The following is a 25,280-nucleotide window of genomic DNA, read 5'->3' on the forward strand; positions in this document are numbered from 1 at the left end:
AGCATGACAGGCTTCTGTTTAAGAAAGAGACCTGTTTTATTGTGTTAATGTTGTCATTTTGAGCTAAAAATAAATGCCTAAATGATTTTTGTTTCCCATGTGTTGATATCACAAAGAATACGCATCTAGTTAAATCAAATTCAAGTCAAATGGTTAAAAAAATAATTTCCCACACAAAAAAAGAGCTAAAAAAGTCGCCCGGCCCTGGCCACGAGGTGTCCCTTATTTATTTCTCAGGGAGTTGGCAACCCTACAAGAGACCAATCGCATTGTTGTGACGTTATTCTTTGACGCGCCAAGCCATTTGTGTATTTATGAAATTCCAATGTTGCAATGACAATATCAATTCTGCTTAGCGTTTATTAAAGGGTCAGGTCCGTTGATCGGCGGACAGAGGCGGGTTCTCGCAGCTTAAGTACAGTTTTTTGTTTTACAGTGTTTTTTCCCGAAGTCGCAAAAGTATGACGTCACAACATTCTGATTGGTCACTTGCAATGTTGATCCTGGAACAACATTTACTATGTTAATCTGGGAACAACACCAACACGACGATATCAGATCGCGCGGTTATTTGAGTTCATTTTGCTTTTCTGTCATCTCAAAGCAGACTGGCCATTCTCTTCTGATGCAAATTCTCCCTGAAAGCTGCCACTCATTTTTGAATCATTCGAATATAAACCCTAGGGATGGTAAATCACACTTAAATCACCTTTTTTTTTGCAAATTCTGTAGATGTTTAGATGTGTAGATGTTTGCCATAACAAGCAGTTAAACAAGTAGCCAGTGAGTGTTTGTACTCTGACAACTGTGGAAGCTCGTATTAAACAGCTCAAATTACAAACGCAGAAGGCCCGTCCACCTGCTGTTCAAACATTGTGTTTATCAAGGGCAGCCAATCAGAGCTAAAGGGAGGAAGACTTCAGATTTTTCAAACTGGGGAGGAATTTAAGTGCATGTACAAAGGCGAGGTAGTAATAATAATTATACTGAATTGTAAATCCTACAGTGCTACTTCAGTAATGGCCAAGAATAAAAAAAATACGATTTTGGATTTGAGCTCAGTAGGTCCCCTTTAACCAACCAGTCTTCAAAAATAAAAAAAAAGAAGTTCAAGCTGCTGTTTCAACTCGATAATATTTATACGGTCAAATATCAGATATTCACAGTTTAGCTCAAGGCATGTACAGTCTGTAACACCCTGATGATTATTCTCAAAACGTTGCTTTAGGAGACATAATAATGCTAAATAATATTTATATTTGCCAAATGGCCATTATCAGTTTTTTGTGAGAAAGTCAAAGCATTTTACCTAACAGGAAGTGTAAATGTCATCTAATCATTAAATGTTTTGACGGCTTAATTTTGTTTTTACAGTTTCCCGCTGCTATGTTACCAAACAGTATGACAGTGCGATAAGGGGGGGGGGGAAAGTTATGGCTTACAGAGTCATCGTTAAAGAATTCAGTAACTCAGAAGGTAAATACAAGCGTCACGTGTTGCTCTGTGGAAAATACCTGTGGCTGATTTCCAGCTGCTGTGGTTTTTGTGGCTTTTCGTGTGATGACAGGTGAATATAATGTTTACAGGAGGCAGAAGGAAAATAGTAGAGAAGAATGGGTAGATTGTTAGTCATAGCTACGATAGACTGTTAAGCACATTTTCTTATAGACAGGTTTATGCGTATGCTACTTTTGGCTTGTCGGGTTGGGAAACGCCTTTCTCTTCTGGTTCGCCGGTTGAAAAGATGACAATAATCTTTTGTTGAATGGCCAAGCCCTTGAGATAAAGAAGCGTACAAACAGAGCTGAATAGACAGAAGGTGGCACAGAGCAACACATTTCTAAGTGGTTGTATGAGAAAAACACTTTTGTTCAGCATCTGTCAGACGCTGTTATAAAGCCGAGGTATTATGGCGAATGGATTATGACAAGCAAAGGGAAATAATCTACTGAAATCACACAATTTAAATCTCAATAACCCAACATTTAAACAGATTAAGGGTGTTGCAGAGAGTTCATGAGCCTTGTGTTTGTGTAGTGTGTGCCTATAATAACCAAAACATGTGGATCCATATCATCGCCTCTTTCCTTCTGCTTTAATGTTAAGTCCTTTAACCCTGAAACGCATACCTGGGTTTTGTTGGTATTCAGTTTGCGTCACCGTAAAATGCTTTGTTGTGATTTGAATGCAAAGTCTTTAGCGCAGAACATCCCTCATTGGTATTTAGGTATGCAGGTATGCACGGAAATGAAAACAGTCTCCTTAAGCTCTTTGTACATGTGATTTGTCATGACGAACCAACTGCTTTTTAGATTTGTGTCTGAAGGATATAATTAAGATACCCTGGTAGTGACAGCATCCACTGGGGGCATAACCCCCCCCCACCACCACCACCACCACCAGCCCCTCCCTTTCAGCTGTAAATCCTCCCTTCCAACTCTCCTCCCCACCTTCCATCACCCAACCTCCCCCCCCCCCCCCCCCCCATCAGCTGTTTCCCTCCCACTCCAAGCTATAGCTGTCACAAGGCGGAACCACAGGGAGCCTGCCGGTTGATATTTATAGCATGCCAGGGCTCTAAGTGATAGATGTCACCTTCACGCCGCTGCCTTTGGGACACTGCACCAAACATCTTGCCCCACTAACAAGCTGCAAAGTGCTGTGGATGCACAGGGAAGGGACAGTGGGGCAGTGGAGGACATGTGTCTCTGGCTTGTGTGTAAAAGGAAGCCAGGGATGCCGATGCAAACAACCAGAGTTTATCAAATGTGTTTACATTTCTCCCCACTTGACTTGTTTGCTCCTTGGTGTCTCGCTTGTTAATTAAAACCTCTCCTGGTGAGAAGTTTGTTTAGGAGGTGAAGCAGTTCGCGTTCGCCGCAGCTCTGAGTGTCGCGCTCCTTCCTTCAAGCTGCAGTCTGATGATGGATGGGAAGGAGATGATCGATTCTGGCTTTGACCGCGAGGGTGTGACATAGCACCTGAACTCGGCTGGACTCGCAGTAGGTGCGGATGTATAGGGCTCATGCACAGATTTAAAAGGAAATTTACTCTTGAACTAAGTGCATTAGAGAGGAGGATAAAAATAGAATTCATGTAAGCATGGCTAACATAAAAATACAGCAGTATGACATATGAACAGTGAGCAAACAACACAGCACATGCAGATACCACCCACAGACAAACACAAATAACAGACGCAAACTTTTATTTTTCCACAAAGAGCTAGCTTTGTTCCTCTCAATGCTAAAGAAAAACCCCATAGCTACTGTCACTGTCGCGAGGCGTCATCCTGACATTTTCAATCATCTCCTTTGACAGAGATATTTTTGGCCCAAATGGTAGAGTTCTCCTTTGAAGGCGTCTGTAATACAAAATATAATTCAGGTCTGTCTGACAAGTGGAATAAGCTTGTCAGGAAGCTGCTTGAGCAAAGGAGCTTTTGGCTCAGGACTCAACTTGGCATTGTTCACATATCCAAACTCCTACTCCGAGCCCAGTTAAAGTTGGTCATGTGTCAAACTTCAAAACCATCGCTGACCTCACAAGTTCTGTTGAAACCTGTGCTGGTTATATTAGTCATGTGTGTACTTCACAGTATATTTCCTAATAATAGCACTGCAGCTTGAACAGAAAGGATGCAGCTCCAGTGTTTTAATCTTTATTTAAGATAACAGACATGTAAAGACAAAATTACAATTTGGCATATTTTGCTCAACTTTATTACACTTTCTTGTGACGTCCAACTGCTTTCATTTTATTTCTACTCCACATATAAGACGGTATACGGATAAAAACCAGAGATGTACAATAATTCATTCATGCTGGGAACCTCCATGTATTAATAAACATAGCGCTCGGATGTTTACTGGTCTTGTCTACATTTGTTTCGCGTCAGCATCTTTTCGTGTGTGTTTGACACGAATCATTGTGAATTACTGACAAAGAATTTCTCTTAGGAAAACAAAATCACGTATTTTTAAAATTGTCATTTTTCAAGTGACAACCAAAACCTCATTCCTGCTTTGAATATGCAGATGCTTATTTCTAAAACAGTGTCTTTTATTTCAGGCTAAAAAAAAAAAAGGCAAGATGATAACATTACATTTCATTTCCTTTTACATTTTATATATACAGTAGGTTGTAGGAAGAAGAACCTAAAGGTGATCACAGTTTTAAACACATACATTTAAAAGAGTACGCATCTGAATACACATTTGGTGTAAACTGCAGCCAAAAATGTTTGGTGAACAATTAAAGTAAAGCAGACCTTAAAAAAAGCTTTTTGTCATTTATTAATTTTGTCATTTATTGTTTGGGTGTCAAACAGTCTAAATTGCTGAAAATAAAATGTTACATGATCTTTGACTGATATTGTTGTTTTAAAAAAAAGCACAGGTGAGCATTACAGGTGGTGATCAAGAAAATTGGACATAATTGAAAATATTCACATTTGTGTTCGGTTCAATTTGATTGCAGTCTGTGCATCTCAACACGCGGCTTCCTAATGCATAGAGTACATGCATACCATTAGATGACAGTGACAGAACGGTCAGTGAGTTGCTGAAACTCATCCATGCCACGGTGAATGTGTTGACATCGCCTTAATTCAGCTTGCCATCTGACACTGTGCCTGGTTCTCCACTCTGAGGGAGCAGGGTGGACACGGATATAGGCTGTCAAGCTCATATAAGCATGTTAAAATACTGCATAGAGCAGAAGTGAAAGGGTAGAGTCAGAGCTGAAGCAGCACAGCACCTACATTTTTATGAGAGCTGCTTTATATACTAAACGCTACTGTATGAAACTGTCATTCATTTTTGCATTTGCAATAAAAGGATACATCTGCAGAGTAAAATTGTCGATCCGGTCTTAAACCAGTGCGTAAGTATTTGTTCTTACGCGCTGCTTCAGTCCTCTCAGTCAGCACATGGTTTGTCGAGCATGTGTTCACCGAGTGCATTGATTGCCGCTGTTTAACCCTGAAACACTTAATGCAAAACACGGCAAAAGTTCCAGGGTGCAAGCTAATCATTACATGGCCTTTAATGCGAGAGAATAAATAAGACTACGAAGTCTTTGCAAACCACTGTTATAGCTATATATATATATATATATATATATATATATATATAGCAGTAGCTGCTGTGGCTGTAGGAACGATCTATGACATAACATTAGGGATATAGCAGAGAAAGACTGAAAAGCGTTGATTGGCTCGATTAATGCCACCATGTTTACAGCACCCGTCTCATTTACATCTCATTAATCTGAAGATTGAGTCATTTGAAAACCGTTCCATAATGAATACAGATTTCCTTAAAGCGCTCAGCACAGTCAAGATGTAAACCCAGGGGTTTTTGTTTATGCCTTTAATATGTTAGAACTAAGGACAGGACAAACTATTGATATGGCAATATAGTGGATTCCTTTCTCTTGCAATGCATTTATCAACACATTAGCAAAAAAATATTGATATTTTTCTGAAAACATGAGCACACTAAACAGATTCCTACTCACCAAATGCTCAGCAGCACCTCATGACTCCTCAAAAGGTGTTAATGGTCTCTTCTTCGTGAATTTGCAGGAAGAAGAGGAAGAAAACGGTGGACAGTCGAGGGTTATCAAAAAGCTAAAAACTGAACTGACTTGATAGCGCACACACACATTGACACAGTGTGGACTGATTACACACATTATGTCTGCATTCTTCCTTTTGTGTCTCTCTATTGTACAGAATTGCCTGGCAGTGTCTGTATAATTGCATTGTGATACATCATTATTGTGGGTAACGTATCATGATAGTGTAGTGACTTCTTTTGCAGTGTGCCCACATTGCAGCGCGAGTAAAAGTGTCTGAGGGAGCTTTTGTACGGTGCGTCGTGTCTGTATAACCACCCAGTAAAGCCGTGTCTGCATTTGTGTGCATCGGCTTTGTCTCAGTCTCGTCTTACGCGTGCTGCCTTTCTAGAATGATCTTTGACATATACTGTCAGGAGGTGTCAGAAAATGCGTGTGCGTGTGTGTGAACATGGACATGTATGAAGCTTGTAAGTGTGTGCATGAGTCTGAGAGGCTGGAGTCAGACACAGTGGACACTCTATCTCTTTGCTGACAAGTGTCATCGGCTCCAGCTGCTTGGGGGTCTCTGCTGTCGTGTGGGTGAGAGGGGGCAGACAGGAGGTGCTTGTGCTGCAGGGGGAGTGGACGAAGCCAGAAAGTGGGGGGTTGGCAGTCAAACAGTTGGGAAGGGGGGATGACAACATGACCATGCTGAAAGCAACCAGCAGGCCCCCCAGTGGCAATCCAGGATTCATGACCCAAGTGTCCACCTGTCGTTTCCTCTTAGCCAATCTGCACTCCCCCCCAGCCCCCACCCCTTATTCCCCTTTAGAGAAAAGCAGCGTAAGGGTGGCTGTACTCCACAATCCAGTTAAAGGCCACTGCTACAAACCTAAAATGAGGCGCGACATAACTGTGGCATGTTTGCTTAGATTAGATTTGCATCGTCAGATGTTTTGAGGTGGACCGGTGCGAGGCATTTACACCTCTATATATAGTGAGCGTGCAGGCTCCAACCCAACTCAGATGCGATTTGTTTCACTCGCTTTCGTGGCTATGATGCGTACCCATAAAAGTGCCACACAGTGTATGCTGTGCATTGCAGCTTAATTGTGTGTAGCAGTGCTGACAAAGCAGGATGCAGCGTAGGGATCCCATGTTGTCGGTCACCTTGGGTGGTGTTTGGGGTTACTAATAATCTCACTTTTGTTTCCCTGATTAAATCAGCAGTCATTGCAGTGTGTGTTCTGGAAGCCTGCCACGCGTTCTCCTGTTAATTAGTGCAGCGGTCCCCAACCTTTTTTGCGCCACGGACCAGTTTATGCCCGACAATATTTTGGACCGGCCTTTAAGGTGTCGCGGATAAATACAACAAAATAAAACTAGTACCAGTACTGAAAAAAAGAAGATTTATTCATAACACACGTGAAAAGACCCAGGAAAACCGAGTAAACGATAAAAACAATAACAAAATAACGCTGAAAACCGATAAAAACCCTGAAAACTATACATTTCACACCTGAGCCTCAACTCTCACGGACCGGTACCGGTCCGAGGCCCGGGGGTTGGGGACCGCTGAATTAGTGGTTGGTTAACTGCGGTCTCTCCTCGTGTTCTTTACTTAATTTTGCTTCATCACTATAAAAACGAAATAGGCTGATAACAAAAAGCGTCTCGACACTAACCTTTACTTGGGCAAACACAGGACAGCGGAGTGCCAGTTGAACCTAATTTCAGTTCGCATACCCTGAGACTCATCTGGCCTCCCATAAATCTGCGTGTCCATCAACAGTGAAATGCAGCTGGCACACACACATACACATATCACACCCCCTGCACACTCACACCAGGAGTCAGGGTTTGCTGGGAGTGTGAAAATAAGATCCGCCAGCTTCAATAAATGCCTCTTAGCACTGTGATCAGTCAAAGGCTTTCCAGCTATGTTTGGCCTCCTCTGGCTAAACCGACTCATTAGCAACAGGGGACCTCATATTTGCAGCGCAGTTTAACACCGTTTAGATTTACACTTAAAGCCAGTCTGTCTGCTTGGCCAGATTAGTGCCTTGGGTTGCATGTCTTTCTTTCTTCTTCTTCTTCTTCTTCAGTAATGTTTGTGTTATTAATTTAGCATCCAACAAGCACCAACCGATCCGTGAGTCTTGATATTGCAGACAGTCCAGGGTCATTTTGTGTTGTCAGTAAAAGTAGGATGTGCGTCTGTTTGGACACACATGCACGCGCATGTCACTGTGCAGACCCTGAGCCCCTACACTGCCAACGTGTCGGAAGCATAATGCGTAATGAAGTCAGACACATGATCTCAGGCCACTGTTGTGTCACCGCAGATGTCCATCTACACTTGCTGAGGCATTCTGGGAAAACCTCCAGGACTTCATGACCTCCTGTCGACTCTATTAGACACTTTTAAAATGGTCCATCACAACTCCATCTTTCCTGCACAAACTAACAACATATTAAATGATAATTGTCACCCCAATCCAGTTGTTTCTCCTTATGGGCTTACACAGTCATTATTCAAGCTTCACAGCTTGAAGCCATTTGATTTTGTTTTAAACCCTGCAGGATTAGCATTAGTGCATATGGTTTTTGGTTGGGGAAAAAAAGGGTGCTAACTATCCTGCATATGTTGTTTTGCTTGATAGCCTATCTTCTGTTTCTGAGACAAATTACTCAGTCTTATAGGGCCACACAGGACTGGATCTTGATGAATCTGAAAAACAGAGGCACAGCAGCAAGTGGCAATAATATATTCAATATTATGCGCAGGCTAACAGAGACATATGGCTTTGGATTCAAGTGCTAGGAATTTCCAGGCTAACACCAGCAGTTATCTGCAATGAGGACTGTGATGAGCACAGGCACGCTGCACTGGCCAGGTGGCTCTTTGGAAGATAGTGCCAAAAGATGAAACCACCTCAGTGTCAGCATTTTAATTTGATCTGCCATGTGCACATATGTCTTTAAAGTCTGCGGGGAGTCTCTCAGCCATTGATGTGCTTCGCCAATGGTCTGCAGTCGCACAGGTTAGCACTGCAGGCTAATCTGTAGTGAGTCTGTCCCAAAAGCCTGCGCCAAGTTGATGGCAGGATGAGTGATCTCCTCTCCTCTGATCCCCGGCCCTCGGATGCCCAATGTGTGCCAACTATTCAGCTCCTTTGTAGTTGGTGCCAACATGCCCAGACGGGTAGAGGAGGAGCGCAGAGACCCAAACAGGATTTGAAAAGCAGTAGTGCTCTACTCCTAGATATTAGGAAGTGGGCACAGCGATTTCAGCAGAGCCAAATGTTTTGGGGCAGCAGCCATCCTGTGTATTGGTCTAACACTAGCACACTGGCAGATCATCTGAACATTCAGAAGTTTCAGAAATGAGTGTGATGTTGCACTGCCTCATTGATGGAGACAAAATTGAGTGCAACGTGACCACCCCTGTACCCTTAATGACGAGTTTGGGCACCTCAGTATCCTTCAATAAAGATCTGGTTTGATGACCATTAGAATAGTTTCTGTGTTTTTCCAGGGGTAACTGCATAGGCAGAGACCATCCTCACTAACTTCTGTTGCAAACCCATTTTTTGTATATGCAGGCAGAAATATGACAGAAACAACTCAGTGCTGAAAAGAGCTTCAAGGTTAACTCATCGTACACTTTCGAGGGGTAGAGTTAAATGAATTCAACAGAAACCTTGTCGTCCTTGTATTTCTTCTCATAGCAACAAATGAAATCACACTGTAGAGAAAGAGCAATTTCATACAAGTCGTCCAGATCAGTCAGAAAACAGATAAAAAGCTGAACTGCAGTTATAGGTAATAGTATTCTTGCATATACAATGACTGTAGTTGAACAATCGCCAGAAGAAATATGGGTCAGATCGGAGTTTTTGTTTTCCGACTGAGGTGCTGATGCATAGATGTTCACTGGAGCTCTGCGTCTCACCTGGTTTGTTGTCGTTATTTTTTGATTCAGCAGCCGACCAAAAGAGCTCTGATTTAAAGGACCCTTATGGGCACGCATCAATACCCGACTGGCGACCGACCTGCTGTCATGAGGAAAATTGTCTATTTTCTTTCCTGTGAAAACATTTCTATAAAAACCTCTGCACAGAAATGAACCTAACTACATTTTTTAGAGTGAGTCACGGCCATGAAACACAACATCTCAAACATCCATTCAGTGTCAGAACAATTCCACCATTAGAGCCCCGTGAAGAGCCCTTGAAAGCGCTACACCGACGATAGAGTTCTCGCTCCTCCTTTCCTCTCCACTCTCCACAGCCTGCCCACATTAACTCTCCAGCCCATTCAGCTGTGATTAGAAAAGCCTCTCAGCTTCTAGAGTTTGCAATCATTTGACCATAATGAATTCCAATCACTCCCTCCTCCTACCCTCTGCTCCCACTTGTACTCGAGAAGTTATAAAAAGGAGAGTGCCGAATGGAGAGACAAAGAGGCGTGCAGTCCAAGGGATTGAAGTGTTTAGCAAAAGAATCACACGCAGAGAATTGAGCCTGAAAAAAATGTCTGAAAATAAAATTCAAAAATAGCTCTAACAAAAATATTCTACGGATTTCATGGATAGTAATGGGGAAGAAAAAATACGATTCAAAATAACTGTAATGACAAGCCAGTCTACAGCTATTTATTGGTAAAAATATAGTACTTAAGAGATGAACCAGATGGATGAAATGTAGAACCACATTTCCTGATCCATGTGCTGGTCATTGTTTAAATTCTACACACATTTTAATAAGACAATAAAAAGCTCCATTGTTGTCAGACATTAGCCAATGGTTTTTAGGTTGTACTTTGCAAAGGCGTTCCTGCTTTTGCTCCTCACATGTGCTGTTTACATGCATGTAACTAAAGCCTGCTCAAATGTGATTAGTCACCATGAATCGGAGTACCAACGTCAAACAGAAAGCTTTTACTGCCAGAAATCTTCTCGTATGTGTGTTTATAGAGATTACTGCTCCAGTAATGGAGCAACATGACTTTCAAATGAGGCTGAAAGTTATTTGGAATGATAATATCGAGAAGCATCGCTCAATTCTTTATTAATGAGGTAATGCTTCACCCTTAGAGGGACAAAAAATAAATATATAGCTGAAGCATGTAGCTTCAGCTATATATTAGCTTATGGTTTTAGATACCAGTCATGTGAGGACTTGGAGCAGATCCTTGCTTGGATAATAATTGCTTTAAAGCCATTTAATAAGCTGTAGGATATATTTTTTAGACTCAGCAGTGTTTTATGTTTTATTGGCTTTATAACAATCTGAGAAAAACATTTTTCATTTTTAAATAACCCTTACTTTTATTTAGCAAAGACCTTTTTCCCAAAAAGGGGACGTGTGAATGTGTTGGAGTCTCCTTGTTGTTCTCTTTGGCTCTTTTGTCACAGTGTCACAGTGATGATGCTGACAGTGTTGTGGTAATGACCTTTCACCATTGCCATGCCAACTTTCCCAGGTCCCTCTGGCCAGCAGTGTCCCTGTCACCTATAATCAGCACCACAGTCTGGCCACCGAGCTGCCTTGCGAGTATGACCAGTGGAGACATGGAAACAAGCCTAGAGACTCATGCAGTTTGTCCCTGAATAGGGGTGAGCGGGCCGTGAGCACCACTTCATTCAGTGGATTAATGCTGGCTAATGAAAATTAGGCATGTAATAATATTCACACTATTACACGATTAAATGTGGCATTGGCTCCCCCTTTTTTTGGTCAATTAAGATGACAGCCATTTCAGCTGGACCAAACAGGCCGGGAATAAACAAGAGACCAAGACATTACAAAGGATGGGAACGGATGATCTGTCGGTAATTACATTAATAACTGTATGAGGGCTCATTCTGACTAGCCTGCGTACATGAAGGTTTGATACCGTCCAGTACTGTTGTGGTTTAAGTGAGAGGAACAACAAAGGCCTGTAAGCGTACCAGACGTTACTGGAATATATAAGTCAGAGTGTTGGTAATGTAGCCTTGGCAATCTCACATAGTGACAATAAGACAAACCACAGTCGGCCTGAGTGTCTGTGATAGTGAGGGTGATGGGGAGAGGACCAGGTCCGTCACTTACTAACCCAGTCACTGTTACTGTGGGGAGCTTTCTGGCTCAGCCATAACCGGCGCTGCTTGTGAACTCTATGAGGCCCAGCTTTGAGGACGATTGACTTCTAACTCTCACGCTCGCTTTCATGGAGAGCCTAGTCCAGGTTCACTCTGGTGGAAGATTATGGAGGTATTGAGCCATGTATATGTCTGCCTGATATCTTAAGAGAAGATGACACACATCAAAAACTGTGTGTGTGTGTGTGTGTGTGTGTGTGATGTCTGACTGAGGCTGACAGTTAAACCCATGTCCTCAGGGGGGGTGGCTTGTTGATGACGATTGCTGACATGTAAACACAGCAGCCAAAAACAAACACATTGGTTCAGTGTTGCAGAAATGCACAACATGCATCTGTGCAGGCAGAGCTAGAAGTTAGCAGGGCTGAGTTCAAGCAAGGATAGAGTAATGTGATTGATGTTTGAGTAATTAGATTGCAACCTTGCATTATGTGCTTCCAAAAGTTAAAATGAGCATTTGTTTCGTCACTGCTTTGAATGCGCGTACAACAGTTGAATATGTGAACATTCGTCTTGTGCTGTGTACTTTATGTTAACAGAAGCAATGCCTCAGATTCGTAGGCAGAGCTTGAGGGAATTCCTTTGAGCGTTTGTTCGGCTGAAAAAACAGCTGTCCTGGATTTGAGCTGATCAGATTGTATTATTTAAAGCTTCAGCTAGTGACCAGTGACAGCAGCGGGAGGAATTCACTTCAGTTTTGTGATGATAGATTTCTTTTGCCTCACATTGGGCAGAATCACAAGCCCAAACTCTGGCAGCCAATCCACGTGGGTGTGATTTACTCAAATTTCAGATTTTTGTGACACGAGGCACAAATACATTCCTGGCAGCTGAACTTAAATAGTGGCTAGAGCAGGAGGAATACATTATATTGCATTTGGCAGATTAAGTGTAAGCTTGTTGAGTAGGGTTGACTTTGAATATTGATCAGACGCATCATTTACACTTAAGTGAGTTTATATCATAGTGTTTCACTGGACATTAGCTGCTTTTTCAGTCCAGTCCTTGGACCTGAACATTTTTAGATGAATATTTTTTGTTTGCTAAGCCGCTTAACACATACATAGTATTCTTTAGTTCAGGGTTGGCCAACTCCAGGCCTCGAGAACCGGTGTCCTGCAGGTTTTAGATGTGTCCTTGATCCAACACAGCTCATTTAAATGGCTAAATTACCTCCTCAACATTTCTTGAAGTTCTCCAGAGGCCTGGTAATGAACTAATCATTTTATTCAGGTGTGTTGACCCAGGGTGATGTCTAAAACCTGCAGGATATTGGCTCTCAAGGCTTGGAGTTGGCCACACCTGCTTTAGCTGAATATACAAGAATGGCGAAGATAACACAGTTTGACAGGCATTAGATTTTCTGCACCAGCAAAGTGATTACTAAAGAGCTATTCGCTGAAAAATTGGCATATCTCAGCATGGTGTCTAATGAGGACAAAAGGACTAAAAACTGCAGCAAATGACAGTATCTGAAAGTCATGTCCTTAAGAAATATGGAAACAATCGAGCAAAGACCTGACACAGGACCTGAGAGATGCATCCGATCCTTCAATTGATCCATCTACTGTTCACTGAGGCCTTGTCCATTGTCTCAGTGCAAGGGTTGCTGTCAAGAAGCCATTCTTCAGGGAGGGAAATGGTGTGTCAAGGATGCCAAGTTCTACAAGAACTGGACTGAAAATCAGTGGTAGCAGGTTTTATGGAGTGATGAGATTTGTATTCATATATATGTCAATACATATGGAGGACGTCAGGAGAGAGGTACAACAGTGACCACTGGAGAACTATTCCTGAAGAGTACTTAAAGAAATGACAAAAAAGCTGTCTAAAAGAGTCCAACCTGTGCTGAAGAATAAAGATGGTCATACCAAATACTGACTTTCAAGCTACAAGAGTTGAACACTTGTATATTGCTTTTCTATTGGTTTTGCACATGTTTAAGAAATTACTATGGCAATGTCCCAATTTCTAAACAAAATATGAAGAAATCAGGAGTGACTCAAAAATCTTGAATGAATTACAAAACAAACAGCTCAAAACACTCTTTAGTGTGCTGACTGAAAAAAAAATCATTAGATGGCGTGTTGGTAAAATCTAGATAAGTGCGCCCCAGGAGGAAAATGATTGGAATTATCCTATAAGGCATATTTCTGTCTGAGATAAATGGATCTTTGAAGAACACATCAAGTGGAGTAAAACCTACAGCATATGGCAAAAGCCGAGCAGCCTGGGAAAAATATAAGAGAACGATGGATCTGAGTAAACATGGAAACAATCTGTTACTCCTGTTCGTATGATGCACTGTGTGCATCCTCTCTTTTCTGCATAAACATTGTGTAATTGGGAAGATTGTCTGATAATGGCTGAGTAGCAGGGACATGTCTCAGGTACTTGAGAGATTTCCATTTTGTTAGTGTGTTTATTTTGTATAGTCTGTGCATGTGCTGTGTGTGTGTGCGAGTGAGTCATTGGTTGCTTGGCAGCACTGGTGCTAGGTTCATTACCCTCCTAACGACAGACTGATAGAGGTGCCTTAAGAGGCTGTCCTTTCTCTCGCTCTCCTTCTGTTTCTCTTCTCCCTGCTTTCATCTTCGAGACACATCTCCTGCTGATTGCCATCTCTGTGACTTCGCAATACCAATATTGAGAGAGAAAGAGGAACGAGACGCTGCTGGCCACCTATGCTTGATTCAGCCTCACCTTATTTTTCATTCCTGCTCTGGCCGCCTGTTTATGCTCAGAAAATTCATGTTTCCACAGGGAAGCCGCGCGTTCTCCATCAAACCTGAAACTAGTCTCATCCTAAACACTGCGCGCAAACACATTTAAATAACGCTGCACTAACAAAGCAATACACATTCCTATCCGCATTCAGTGTGTGCACTTTAATGCGTGCCACATTGCACGTGCATGCACACAAAAAGTGTGTCAATAACCGTGTCAAAATCCAGTTCAGACCAAGAGCTCTGTCTGTTTTGTGTCTTCTGTCATTTTACATGAAAAGAAGTGGTACGGGAACAAAAGGGCCTGGCAAGCCACCCCGCGCTGCTACCCACAGATAACATTCACTTATTAATTTGTTCCCATTATAAAAACAGCCAGATTGTACATTTAAAGCCCATGGCAGCCCATGTCAGATGCTTCTATTCATTTTACAGAGAAATGAGGGGGCTGAAATGCCCACCGCTTGGAGAATTTACCAGAGAATTAACCGTGATGGTGGTGGAGAAAGGCAAAATGAGGAAAAGAAACAGGCATTCCTTCAGTGTGCACTCAGAGCTTTTTATTTCTAATTAACCATCTGCCCATATTTCTCAGACTACAGTCCAGAATGGTTTATAACAGGGATAAAGACAACGATTAAGAGAAGGCAGTTACCCTTTGCTACTTCATGCCTTCAGCATTTTTTCCTTTTATTTTATACGATCTTTTGTTTAACTCCGGTGTGGTTGGCACCAGGAATGAAAACGTCCGCTATGAACAAAATAAGCACATCTTTTAAACATATTTGGCAAAAGGCCTAACCATCTAAACCGAGCTGGATCGATTTACGTCCGAAGCTGAGACTACTCAACAACATCAAACTCGTGTGTGAATGTTGTGTCCAAGTGTTAGCGCTCAAGTGCCTGTGCTGTGACTTGTGTGCTCCTTGGAAATAATCTACTCTGCCCTTCCCAGCATTGCTAGTTATGCCTTTGGCATAATATTTCTGGAGCTACTTGTAATGATGTTTCATTGGAGGCCTTCTGGCTCTGCTCCATTTGTTTCAGCCCATTTTGCTCTCACATGAACACACACTCACGCACACAAACAGAATGCATTGTCTTTGTAACCATTCACGCACACTCATCTGTGTGATATCCTTTCTTCCCCTCCCTCGCTCTTGCTATCTGCCTTTTCTCATTCCATTAGTAAGGGATTTTCAAGGCCCTGGCAGCGAAAGCCCATTTTCTCCATTTTCCCCCGGTGGCCTCATCATCAGAATTCAGCCGTACAGCCTCAAGCTAATGTTTTTAATTCAATCCCAGCAATCCATGTCCAAGCACCCATTCCTTTCCCTTCCTACTCTTTTCCAGTGGGGAGGAGGGAGGCTTGAGAAAGGGCATGTACATGTTTTTATGTATCCGTGTGCACGTGTGTGCGTGCACGCGCATAAATGGGACCCCTCTTTGACCTCAGGGCTCATATCTGGCAACCCTCGATAAGAGCAGTCAAGTGTCACACACATGCCCCAAAGAAATGAGTCAAATGTGCGTGTACGTGCACTCGCAGACAGACTTTTTCTTTTTTTCTGCAAATGCACAAAACGAATAATGTTTGCGAGAAAAATAAAAAATACAGAAAATCAGCAAAACAGAAAAATCCATGACCCGTGGCGAAGAGCGCTGGACAACCGAGGCAAAAACGAAGTATTTACATCAGCTTGCTTTCTCTCCCTTTGTGCTAGAGGCGAGTCAATGTGCCAACTATTTGTACATAACAGAACACAAATGGCTGTAGCCTTCACTTTATGCCTGCTGAAGTAGGGAACTGTCTGGCGGAGGTAGCCGGCGAGAAGAGGGGTGAGGGAAGGCAAGGTAATAGGGTGCATAAACAAGGAAGAAGGGCGCGAGCATGTGTGCATGCAGGGGGATTGAATCATGCTCCGGTGCCTATGGAACCCAATCGTGTGTGGAGTGTGTTGTTTATGAATTAATAAAGGCAACTTTTGAAGCAAAGCAGAGAGATGATGGTGGTAGAAAGAGAGAGAGGATACCGGAGAAGCAAGATGGGATGAGAGGAACAAAAAGAGAATGTTAACAAAAATGAGATGAGGGGAGGACAAACAGAGGAAAGGGCGAACAAGAGACACTGTTGTGTTTTCGCCAGCAAATAAATTGGCAAGCTAGCAGTCAAAGAGAAACCTAGCCTACACAGCACCCTGTACCACACACACGCGCACAAGCACACACATGCACATATATATACACTACATATACGCACCCTGTCGGTCCAGATGACTATCATTACCCAGGTAAATACATCTGGCCTTGGGTGCTGGGCGCACTCTCATCGTTTCTCTCTCTGGTGATGTGATTTTTCTCCCTAACCTTTTTCATGCTCCACCTCCTGCCCATTACTTTGCTCCCCCACCCCGTATGAGGCGCACACTTTGCAGGAATACATGGCAGCGCGAGATGGAAAGAAAGATGGAGGTGCAGAGATTCACCTGCCTCATCAAGTAACCAATTATTTAGACATGATTGCGTTTGCATTGTGCTGTACCAAAAGGCACTTAGAAAGGTCAGTGCTTCTGGATGTGTTTCTGTTTTATTGTCTTTAATACACAGACACACACACATCCATACCACACATACTACATGCATATCCACTAAGATGACCTACACTCCCCCTGTCCTCCTGTCCCCTCTGTTGTCTTTTGGTTTATTTAAACTGTGGATTTCTTTTCTCTCGTCTTTCTTCTTTGACAGCCGCTCTCTCACTCAAGCTCTCTCCCAGGGGTCTGTTTCACAGATGAGTCCCCTAGTTACAGCATCACTCATTGATTTAAGAACTGCCAAGGGCATTGATCTGAAACATGCTCCAAGGTGCAGAAAAAGTCATTTCTGCTTGCTAGACTGCTAATGACATGATGAAATGCGCCCTGCCGTCCCAGCACATACACAGAGACGCCCCATGAATCACTTGCCAACGTGCTTACTAAATGTTTACAGACTGAATGAGTTTTGTCACACTTAATAAACAACAGGGATTTTCCTTATATCCTTATTTCTGTAGTTACTGACTGAACATGCAGTGTGTAACATGTGTTTACATGTTAAATTTAAAGAGACAGTTTGAAAAAAACACAAGCTTGTAATAACCCAAATACAGTAAGCACTCACAGGGTTGTAGTTTGACAATGTATAGTTTGAAATTATTTCATTGTGCCATTTTTATCACATTGATTGTGTGTGTTGGGAAAACATCTTGAGCCACCTTCAATTTCTTTATATTTTGCTTGAGAAATGTTGCAGCTGTTTACTGAAATACAAACATACATGAAAATACAGTACATAAGGAAGAAATGCCAATCCAGTGCTTTCCACATAGTTTTCAATGGTGGATCAAAATCTGACTGTACTTTTTTGTGTTAATATTTTCATCATTTTCAACACCATCTGCATTTTATAAATGGCTGTAGACACTTGCTACAGTAATTTAAAACAATAATGCAAAACGTTTGGATGCCTTACTCCATCAGGCCTGTTTTCACTGATTCTTTCAGTGACAGTTCTTGTGTAATTTGGGCAACTTCGGCCTTTTCTTAATTTTTGCCTCCCAGAAGAATAGGTTCTTGACAGCCATCGTTCCACTGACACCATTTCTGATGAGGCTTCAGTGAACAGTAGATGGATCAACTGAAGGGGCCAGATCACAGGTCCTGTGTCAGGTCTGTGCTGGATTTTTTTTTCTTAAGGACGTGACTTTCAGATACCGTTCATCTGCTCTAGACAGTTTTTAGGCCTGCAACTTCTTCTTTTGTCCTCCACTTGTCAAATTTCCTCAAATTTTTTAAGGACTCACAGCAAAGATCGCAGATATATTCCAAGTTTTGAGCTAATTGGGAATCACTTTGCTGGTGCAAAATTCCTACAGACTCGAGGCTTGTCAAACTGTTATTTTTTTGGCATTTTTTTGCAGATTGCTTCTTTTCCAAGTTGTGTGTTTTGTGTAGACACAATACTGGTTCCTTGACTTTGGTGGATTTCTTATGCTAGAATGATTCATGGGTCATTGTTAAGTAGCTTAAGGAACAAAAATCACTCAAATCTTCAGTTGCTGTATTTGAAATGAGTGAAAAAGCAGCCAAAAGGCAAAGCCCGGAGAACTCGAGACTTTTTCACAGTACTGTAATTGTGTTTGTTTTTGTTTGTTGGGCTTTTGAAGGCCACAAATCAAGTATGAAATCGTTAGTGGATCATTAGCAGTAATAAACCATTGTTTCAAACCCTTAGTGGGCTAAGATGTTTACTTTATAGTTGTGGCTTCTTGGTTTCAAATTCAACCTCTAATCTTACATCACAGCAATGCAAACATTCTTTTATGCCCTGTTTTGTAAACTGTATAGTTTACAGCTAAAATGAAGAATGAAGATCCGCTCTGGGAGCTCTACCTAAAATCATTTGCATGTACTATGAGTTGTGGAGTCACAGGAGGCTCTCTTTGTAGTGCCCATCGCATTTCCTTGAGCTTATAGTATAACACATATCCTGTTTTTGTCAGAACAGCTTGTGTTGACCACCAGACGTTTCCTGGACAATATTGACATATTAGATGTTCATTGTTACTCCTTAACTTAATATAAAACATCCCATTTGTGATTGCTTTTCCATCTGCATCTGCTTATTGTGACATCACTGATCTCTCACACAAACCTATGTAACTGCATGAAAGCAGGCCCCTTGCAGGCCTGTATTCATGCAGCTACAGGTCACCCCTCAGATGCCCATAAATCAAAATGATAACTTTGAATATATTATATATATTTCCAAATGCACATCTATGTTGAATTTTACACTTAAACAAACTGCTCCTTATGAAGGTTTATGTCTGGTGTGCAATTTTATGACCACGAGAGTGTTGAAGTAATGTTGAATGAGAATGGTATTGATGCCCAAATTAGAATAGATGTCCATAAGTTGGGTGAATGCATTTCTTCTTTGTACACGCACGCACACACACACACACACACACACACACACACACACACACACACACACACACACACACACACACACACACACACACACACACACACCATTAAAGTCCTATACTTTAATGGTAGTTTCTCTAGAAACCACAGAGAAGAGAAACACTTCTCACACACACATACACACACACATTCAACTATAGACACATGCAATCTTCAAAGTCCATCAGGTTGGGCAATACAGAAGCAGAAGCCCCACTAGAGGCAATGGATGACAGGAATGAGGAACATGGAGAAGGGAGTCTGTTTGGAGGTGCGGGGGGGGGGGGGGGGGGTAAATAATGAATTATGCATCATGGCTAGCTCGGCCTGGCCTTCTCAGATGGATTCATTATGGGGGGCTGGCCAGGTAATATAAGGACTGTCAAGAAAAACACTAGCAAAACAGTGGAAATGGTACCAAATGAAAGGTGTGTGTGTGTGTGTGTGTGTGTGTGTGTGTGTGTGTGTGTGTGTGTGTGTGTGTGTGTGTTGTGTGCTCCACCTGCTCCTGCCCTAGAGCAGTAGTGGAGAGGTGACCCTGCTATGGTAATAATGTGCTGGGGATTACAATTTGATGGAACCAAGCCACAAGGGTTCTTTCCTGCCCACTCTAATGACAGCTTGTTGCTGCTGGGACCGCTATACAAGGCCCTCTTGGCACACACATACACACAGACGTGCACATGTGCACACAAACGCACACAATCTTCCTCACTGTTTTCCTGCCGCCACGGCCGGTTGAAGTGTTACAAAGCAAAGCGTAAAGAGATGGTTATGAGAGATTTGAGAGAAAGGCGAGGAAGAGATGAGACAGATGTGTGAGATTTGTGTAGCTTGAAGACACGTTTAAAGAAAATTGCTGTGATAGGTGGACATCTGAGAAGCTGATCACGAGAGCGGGAAGGGAGGAGTGTTTGAGAAGGAGTTTGAAAGTGGTTGTCCAGGCAGATAAGTGTCAGGAGAGTGCCGCTGACAACAGAGGTACCTGCTCCTTGCCTTGTCCGCCTGTCTGACTGCATTGATTCACTGCTTCACTGAGCCAACAGCGGCTGACTGACTGAGTTCCGCTGTCTCGCTAAAGGTATTTTCTTTCTTCCCATACTAAGGATTTGACAGACCAGACGCTTTAAGCAATTGTTCTGTTTCCCTCATGTCTGTCTTCAAAAGAACTGCTAAAGAGCTAGAAAAAAAAAAAAAAACCCCAAAAAAGAACACAGTCACTTTACTGCATGCGAACATCACAAGTTTCACCTCTCCTTTTCTCACACTGAGAACAATTACAGCTCTATTTATCTTACTAGCAGCCTCGGCCTTAAACTCGCTTTTCTTGTCACCGCTAACTACCTGCTCTTGTAGCAAACACATCTAATTAATTAGACAAATGTGATTCTGTTGTCGAGGATAATTGTTTGCCAACGCATCGGGAAGCTAAGCCAGCCAACCAATTAGATGGAGACTCAGACACAGACAAACTGTCAATCAGCAATTACTCAGTCAGTCAGGTGGTACACAAACTGCTGCTGGTGAAGAGAGATGTGACAGCGCCTCTGAAAGACCTAAGCACAAATGTCTTCTTTCATTAGATCCACCTCAGTCTCCTCATCCATCAGTGTGCGTGCGTACAGTATTCACAGTACATTTTCTAAAAAAGGAGGTCACCATCATCTTTGATTCGTATTGCTCGTCCACCCTGAAGTTGTCTGAATTGAAAGCAGTCTGGACAGAAAGTCTCTGCATTTTCAAGAAAATACTGTGTTTAAAAACAAGAGCAGCAGAGACATGGAGACGAATTATGGAATTTAGCCAGTTCACTAAAGCTGTCAGCACTGTTTCTCAAGCCTGAGCTGGTGCTTAGGATTTAGTGGCTTGTCGTTACATAGGGGGGATTAGGCCCTTGACAAAGTGCCTATTGATTTACCTACCTGTTGTGTGTTGAATTAGACCAAATATATTAAATACCCCCACCCCCACCCCACCCCCCTCGTAATAAGTAATATGGGCTGATGGAGGGTTTTGAAGAAATCGTGATTGTGTCAACTGTTGAAAGGCGTCCACACAGACTTGCAGCCATGTAGACACCATGAAATTCAGTGACGCTCACTGATGAGAGTCCTGAGTAAAACTGAACTTGGTTTTAGCAAATAAAGCATCTGCCAACAAAAGTTCAGTGTAGCCTTCACTTAAATATCAAAGACTGTCAGTCACAAAGTCATACATGACCAGGAAGTTTGTCCAGGTGTTTGTTTGTCAAGGTGTTGCAGAGTGTAGTGCAGGACTATTGCTGATGCATCATCCATTGATTGGTTAGTGCGTTATGCAAACTGTAGGGGGTCTATAGTGTCCAGACCCATGTGGTTGATGTGTGTGAGAACCATTTTTTCTAGACACTTCATGACGACTGGTGTAAGTGCCACTGGCCCGAAGTCATTCAGGGCGGATGTGTCCAGTCTTTTGAGGACTGGTATGATGGTGGAGGACTACTGCCTGGGATAGTGACAGGTTGAAGATATCAGTGTATGCACCAGCTAGGCCTTCAAAACTCTGGACTACAGCTCTGCTTTCAACACCATCCGCCCGGGCAAGATGATCAAGAAGCTGACAGACCTCAGCATACCGACTCCCATCAGCAACTGGATTCTGGACTTCCTGACAGGTGGTGAGAATGGGAGGACGGGTGTCTGCTGAGCTCTCCGTCAGCACAGGAGCTCCACAGGGCTGCTGCCTCAGCCCCAAACTCTTCACCCCGTACACCTATGACTGTGTCTCCACCCACGACAACTCAATGGTCATCAAATACGCTGACGACACCACCATCCTGGGGCTCATCAAGGAGGCGGGGGGACGAGTCCAGGTACAGGACCCTGGTAGACAACGTTCTTGAATATGGAGAGGAGAATGACCTCATCCTCAACACAGACAAGACCATGGAATTAATACTGGAGCCGTACTCTCAACACTAATGCAAAAGTGAAAAAAGCCCAGCAAAGCCTTATTTTCATTCGGCTGCACAGGAAAGCCGCCAATATTCTAAATGTCAAAATGTGCACACTATGTGTGCAATACCTAGAATGCTATTTAGATTCTCGCCAGCGAGTACTTGTATTACCACCCTCTGTGGGCAGTGCTTTTCTATATAGTAAATACTATTAGTAGATTGTCCCATTCTCTGCTTTATTTTTCTTTGTCTTTTACCTCTCAAAAATTTAACTTGACCCTGAGAGCTTTGCACAAGAATTCCAATGTGCATGAACTGTTGGTCCTATTTGGAAATGGCAAATAAAAATCTTGAATCTTGAAATTATTTAATATGTGAACAGGATTATATTTTTCTGGTTTTGTTAAGTTGTACACCTTTGCCTGTATAGGGCAGTTTTCCTCTGGTTGTGATTTACTTGTTTTAGAGCTTCAAAGCTTGTGCTTGGAGATTATGAAAAACAGTCACGTGGGTGGATTCTTAGATGAATTTTCTCACGATCTCAAAAAATTGCCAAAAAGTAATGTCTTTGCTTTTCACATCAGACATCGATCAATCAGTCTAACCTTTATTTGTCACATGCAAAGTTTACACCTGCAGTGAAATCAGAAATCGGTAAATGCGATGAAGAAATTGAAGAAGAATGTTTGATGTATGGTGAGTAGGTAGACCTTTGTTCCTTTGTGCAATATGTGATTTCACTCTGTCAACTCAATGCGTGGACAGTGTGGAGGAGTGGTGCTAAAATCATTTATCATCATGGGCCACATACAGCTCAATTTCATCTTAAGTCGGCCAGACCAGTGAAGATTTTGTCTAATAAACTTTTTTTTTTTAAATACACCTCCAAGTTGTTACTTTCAGTGTAAAGGAGATTAACTACATCATTAATCCTTGAGAGTCTTAACATTATACAGTTTTTTCTTTCAAGATTACAAAGAAATGCTGTTGTAGTATACCAAAGAAACCTATGAGAAAGGCTCACTGAGCTCATACTGTTAAAGAAATGAAGGAATTCCTTCTGAAAAAGGGGGATCCTATTGTACATAGTAAATAGGAAAGAACTTTTCTGTTATTAAATCGAATACTAACAATAAAAAATCTAATATTTAGCAGTTAATGCTTTAGCTGGTACTTACTCTAGCGTGTAACAGGTAATAGGTTATGTCTTTATTGTAGCCAACCTAAAATGTGGTTGTACTGAGAATGGGCCTTTGTAGGTGACTACCCATGTAATACAGATTATTATTATTGTTATTGCCACTTTATTAACCGTTTAACTGTTGAACCGTAAATATCTAATCAGCCAATCTAATCAGTCAATCCTCAGGTTCAATCAGAGATTGCGAATGGGTGAAGAAAGGTGATTTAAGTCCCTCTACATAGTCAGACCACACTGGAGCTGCTTGGAGCTAATAGAAAGGCAACAGTAACTCAGGAATAACTCACACAGACACATGTTACAATCTAGGTATGCAGAAGAGCATCTCTGAATACATGTGTTGAAACTTCTGCAGCAGCAGAAGACCACATTGGAGGTCTTTGCACTCGTTGAGCCCCTCAAAACAGGGTATTGTTTAAACATTGCAGCCTATCTGAATGTATCTGAAGAAGCTTCTCGGATGAGAGGTGAAACGTCTTCAAGCAACTTAAAGAAGTCCAGACGCTTTTCTTTGCAAGCTCCTTTGACTATGATGACCTGGATGACTGAGAACCTTCACAGACCTATCTGAATGTTGTTACTGTTCTAGTCCATCCCGTTATGAACACAGAGTAACCATCTTCTGATGCATCCAATATGATAACACATCATGTCCCAAACTCAAGTCACGTCAAACTGGTTTCTTGAACTTGACAATGAGTTCATTGTACTGTACAGTCAGATCTCAACCACATAGAGCAGCTTTGGGATGTTGTGGAACAAGAGATTCACATTGTAGAAGTGTAGCCAGCAAATGTGCAGCAACAGTGTGATTGTGTCATGTCAATATGAACCAAAATCTCTGAGGTGTGTTTCCATCACCCTGTTGAATCTATGAACACAAAGAGTTAATCCAGTTCGAAGGAAGTTCAGAGTGGGTGGTTCCAACCTCGCAGGTTTGATCTACCTAATACGTATCATTGGCAGTGAGTCTGTCCCCAGGAGATTTGGGGGAAGGCCAAAACCTCTTAAGGAAAGACCAAATTTCTGTATACAGAAAGATCCTGGTTTTATATGAACATGTTTGTTGTAAGCAATATGCCGGCTTCATATTCTCAGCATTAGCAAGTATTCAAGGGGCTATAACTCACCATATTTACCAGTCATAACTATCAAATCCATCTACAGAAGGATGCATTGTATGTTAATGCTGGCTATTGCCAAAGTACGTTTCAAGTTGCTTGTTACTATACAAATGGGCACTCAGACTGAATATAACAAGTAGAACCAGTTGATACTATTTCAACATATTACTTGTTTGAGATTATACACATAAAACCTGAGTGCTTGGCCTTTGCTTTTGCTTCTCTCAATCCAAACCTAAAAGGTTTTGCCACCATTTTACAGTCCTTACCCCTAAAATTAGAACAAGCTGCAATTATTTCCCCAAATCCCTCTTAAATGTTCATAATCTCTTTTGTTACACAAACTGTCTGCAGTGTTTTTTCCTCCCATTTTCATGTGTTGACTCATTCAATGAAAATAAGCTTTAATCCTTCTCTTGTGGCTGGGTTTTCCCTGAAAGCTCAAAGAAATTAGAACATAAGAGTAAGAAAGAGGGCAAAGTACTTCAAAAAACACTTGCTGTTAATGGAACTAAATCACTACTAACAATGTTTCTGTTTGCCAGGCAATGTCTGATCTCCCATTTCTTTTT

This window comes from Neolamprologus multifasciatus, chromosome 1 (assembly GCF_963576455.1).
Source record: "Neolamprologus multifasciatus chromosome 1, fNeoMul1.2, whole genome shotgun sequence".
Lineage (NCBI taxonomy): Eukaryota > Metazoa > Chordata > Actinopteri > Cichliformes > Cichlidae > Neolamprologus > Neolamprologus multifasciatus.